General features: G+C 39.7%; 2 non-coding genes across 2 annotated transcripts; one reads left to right on the top strand and one right to left on the bottom strand.

The window, feature by feature from the left end:
• Nucleotides 1-918: 918 nt before the first annotated feature.
• LOC120727309 lies at nt 919-1037 on the bottom strand. The gene has a single exon (XR_005694493.1). It is a non-coding gene; the product is annotated as a 5S ribosomal RNA (ribosomal RNA).
• Nucleotides 1038-1347: 310 nt separating this feature from the next.
• LOC120727306 lies at nt 1348-1466 on the top strand. Its single transcript, XR_005694490.1, has one exon. It is a non-coding gene; the product is annotated as a 5S ribosomal RNA (ribosomal RNA).
• Nucleotides 1467-4567: the final 3101 nt, after the last annotated feature.

Genomic DNA, 4567 nt, shown 5'->3' with positions numbered 1-4567 from the left:
CTAGTTTCTTGGTAAATTATGTGTGCAACATTTCCATTTATACCTCGTAAGATTCATTTCTGTCAAATCCAGACACACAAAAACAAAATATCAGACCTCAATACTTTGAAAACAACTGCATTCAAGCAAAGTCATTGTGTCTAAAAACAACATGCAAACGTATTTGTGTTAGTAACCTCATACACAGCGGATGCTTTATTAAGTACACCTCTTCTTCAAATGTTTATTGCAAATGTCTAATCAGCCAATTAACTCAGTGCGTTTAGGTGCATAGACATGGGCACGTTGATTTGCTGAAGAGAATGATCAGACTCCTAGCTGATAGGAATGCAACAGTAACTCAAAAAACCACTTATTCCAATGAAGGTGTGCAGAAGAGCATCTCTGAATGCAGTACGCTGACACTTGAAGCAGATGGGCTACAGCAGCAGAAGACACCACCAGGTGCCACTCATGTCAGCTCAGAACAGAAAACTGGGGTTACAATTCTCACAGGATCATCAAAATTGGACAACAGACAACTGGAAACATTTCTTCTGCAACATTCAGATAGTAGGACCAGAAAAAACACGAATGCATGAATCCATCCTGCGTCTCAACGGTTCAGACTGTTGGTGGAATGGTGTGGAGGATATGTTGTTGGCACAGTTTGGGCTCAGATATGAGTCTATGTACATTTCTGGCCTTAGCTACTGTATAGTGGATCTTTTGGAATGAGGAGTTTCATTAATTTACTGTTACTATTAGAAAGTATAAAAAATAGGAAAAAATGCCCTGCAAAGTAATTATGACCTATAAATTTGTACTTAATAAATGACAAGCTATTATAAGTTTTTAAGAAACGGTTTGTTTTCTGCAATTTGTCGTTTGACACAAACAGGAAGAGGAGCAGCAGCGCCCCCTCTGTGTAAGTGAAAAAGCTTACAGCACCTGGTATTCCCAGGCGGTCTCCCATCCAAGTACTGACCAGGCCCGACCCTGCTTAGCTTCCGAGATCAGACGAGATCGGGCGTGTTCAGGGTGGTATGGCCGTAAGCGAAAGAAGTGCCCACAAACTGACCTTTTATACATGCCAAATACCACTTTTTTCACCAAGTAAGATTCTGAACACGTTTTCCATCCAATGATGAAACATTTATTCCTACGGTAAACTTTTCACTTCAGCATAGAAAGCTGTTTAGAGTAACACGTCACTGATCTTAGATCGGAATAGCGTGCAGTTGGCTCTTAAAATCACCGCATTTATTTAAGTAACAAAACAAACTGTTTGGAGACGATCTGCAAGACAAAAGTCTGAGAAGTGCTCCTGAAGCAGTAATAAAACGGGTGTTTGTCGTTTTGGGTGTCGCTTACGGCCATACCACCCTGAACACGCCCGATCTCGTCTGATCTCGGAAGCTAAGCAGGGTCGGGCCTGGTCAGTACTTGGATGGGAGACCGCCTGGGAATACCAGGTGCTGTAAGCTTTTCCACTCACACAAACTGCAGGGGGCGCTGCTCGTCTTCAGTGGACATGTGGAGCATTTTGCTTCCTGGTCAATCGTTGAAGTTCAAGGCCCTTTAAAATGTATATTCTTTACATTCAATCTTTTTAATATAAACCATAAAATATTTATGTGAAAAATTCTGTTATCTTCATTTTTCTTGCCTTGAGTTTTAAGTTGATATTTGGGGTTCATTTCCACTGGTTTTCTTAGGACTCAAATATGATAGGGGCAGGTGTTGTGTGGGCCAGATGTGGCCCCAATTGTTACACCATCTGGCCCATAGATGTTGGAGGCCGAGTAGAGGCAGCCAGACTCAAAATGAGTCAGTGCCAGAAGAGCAATGCAGATACGGAGCATGATAGGGCCACACATTCATGGCCCCCTACTTATTGTGCACTTAAACAACAACAACAACAACAAAACAAACAAACAAACAAACAAAAAAAAACAAGGCAGCCAGTTTAGATTCACACAGTTGACCTCATGCAAGAACCACCTGGAAAGGGATTTATTCTTAGAGTATGAATAAAGATGTTCCATTCATTGGTTTTATTTATTATTTGGAGTGGTCCTTTCTTTTAATGCATATTGTGCTTTGATACTTTAATTAAATTAAGTAAATAAAACAATCCTGACTCAGCTGATGTGATATTTTTTGTTGTGTTGCTTGTTCTACTGGCACATAATCATCTTCACAGACAGTGTTGATAGTGTAGTCATCTTGTTTCAGTCTACAGGTATCTGAATCAGGCCTTCTCCCCTCTGATGTGAACTTCTACTTCCTCTCTGGTAACAGTTCAGCAAAACTGGACAGGATATGAAAATCCAGGAATGAAAACATCAAGTGACAACGCAGCAGAAAACCTTTTTCAAACATTTTTATTAATTAATGCAATTTACAGTCAAGCCAAAGAGCGAACTATATTAAGTGATACGTATTCACATTATGTCCTAACAGGGTTTACAGCATATCTTGTGTTCTGTAAGCATAATTGTTACAAAAAGAAAAAAAAGAAAACGTAAAAGAGAAATCAAAGCTTACAATAACAAGAACAAGGAGCTTAGCAGTGGATTTGAAACATATGAAATGAGCAAAAGACCCTCACCAGAACAGGAATGACAGCAAATTCAGTTTTGGCATGTTGTGGTTTAAATAAGGGAGTAAAAGAGATAGAGAAACTAAAATATATGCAAAATATAAGTGAGCTCAAAATGACAGGAGGAAAGGGAGGTTTGAATTCACGCGGCTTTGCAGGGCTACCTCTGCCAAGAGACTTTGGTCACTTTGCTTCTCTGTCATGGCTTATAATTATAAGAAAGAAAAGAAAAAAAAGGAGTGTCCTGGTATTAGTTCTGAGTTAATTTTGTATCAATTTTGTAAGTCTGCAGATGATTATCTTCTGTCAGAAAACAACAACAAAAAAGTTTTGTAGTCAACTGCAACTCCAGGACAGACTGTACATTCTCAGGAGGTAGATAACATGAAGTCTTAAAAGAAAGCGTGTCTAAATTGGAATCGAGCTCTTTGTCAAGTCTGTGAAACTGTAGTGCATAATTTGTTTAAGGCCAAATAGGAACCTCACTTGTAGATCTAAGGCTATTTTAAGACAAAGGGTGTCAGGGTGGAGGAGGGAAGTGCACAGGATGGGATGGAGGGGTGGAGGACAGGGTGAGCAGATACAGCCCTTACATGTCAGTGCCCGAGTCAACAGTCGCGCTTTACCACAGCTGCTCGGTGCACGTCAACCCTTGGTTAACTGAACCCAATCTCTTTTTTTTCCTTTTTGGCTACGCACATGCAGGGAAGATGCAAAAAAAAAAAAAAAGAAGAATAAAATAAAATAGAAAAGGACGCAGAAATGAGACGAGGAATATTCTGATTGACATTATGACTTGCATAAATGACACGTTATTTGGCCACAAGGTGTAACATGTTACAAGAAGAGCTATCAGCGTGGGCACAGCCTGAAGTGACATTCAAACCTCCCTAGAGGGGAAAATTATGTTACTGGACAATATGAAGCACACTAAAAGAACAAAACAAAACAAAAACAAAAGGTCAATGCAGCATATATCAGGCTTATGAGGTACTTCATGAATATATAGATATATCAACGTTTTTAGAAAAGCTCCTCCGAGTCATATTATTCCTTATAATTCCCATTGATAGCATAAAATACCTCGTCAGTTTTATTCTTATTTTCAGCCCAATCTCAGATGGGCCTCCTTTTTTTTTTTTTTCTTTTTCTTGAGACCGCTTTGAAAGTGCAAAACACAAATACTGATCGTTCTATGCAGCATCTACACACGAGGTTGCATGGTAGTTAAAACTTTTTTTTCTTTTTTACTTTTTATGCGGCATGACAGATTTTAGTCAAAACTTTATTTTGAAAGGACTCACAAAACCCGAGAGAGAGAGAGAGAGAGAGAGAGAGAGAGAGAGAGAGAGAGAGAGAGAGAGAGAGAGAGAGAGAGAGAGAGAGAGAGAGAGAGAGAGAGAGAGAGAGAGAGAGAGAGAGAGAGAGATCCGACAAAAGGCACGCATCGAACCAGGAGCGCATGCTGGATGTCCTAAATCGCTACGACCTGTACTCAACAACCACACACGACCTCGCGTGTGCCTTCCGTCGAATTTCAATTCTTTTTCTTTGTGTGAAGTGTATTCAGATGTGGATTTTCCCTTTGTTAATGTCACATGCAAAACTACATCTTTCTTCCTACGGGAAAAAAAAAAAAAAAAAAAAAAAAAAAAATAATGGCATTGAGTGTGGCGAGTACCAGATGGGGAAATCCACCCTGGATTTTATTGCAGTTTGGGTTGAAAAAAATGTAGGCATGTGATAACAGCGTGGCTCTGTTCACTAAGAAGCCTTGATATTTCTAAACTTGCTGGCAAAACAAAAACTGAAAAAGAAGCTGGTTCCATAAATTGAGACTAAGTTTGTCTGATCTCACAGGCATTTGTCTTGCCGACTAAAAGCCTGCCCACAGTGGACAGACTGGTTTAAAAAGAAAAAGAAAAAACACCAACAATCTGCAGCCCACGCTCAGGAAATTTATTGCTGTGCATACATCTTTTC

This window comes from Simochromis diagramma, unplaced genomic scaffold (assembly GCF_900408965.1).
Source record: "Simochromis diagramma unplaced genomic scaffold, fSimDia1.1 OVJJ01000753.1, whole genome shotgun sequence".
NCBI classification, from domain to species: Eukaryota; Metazoa; Chordata; class Actinopteri; order Cichliformes; family Cichlidae; genus Simochromis; species Simochromis diagramma.
The sequence above is the reverse complement of the archived record's forward strand: the minus strand, read 5'-3'. Positions and strand labels throughout refer to the sequence as shown.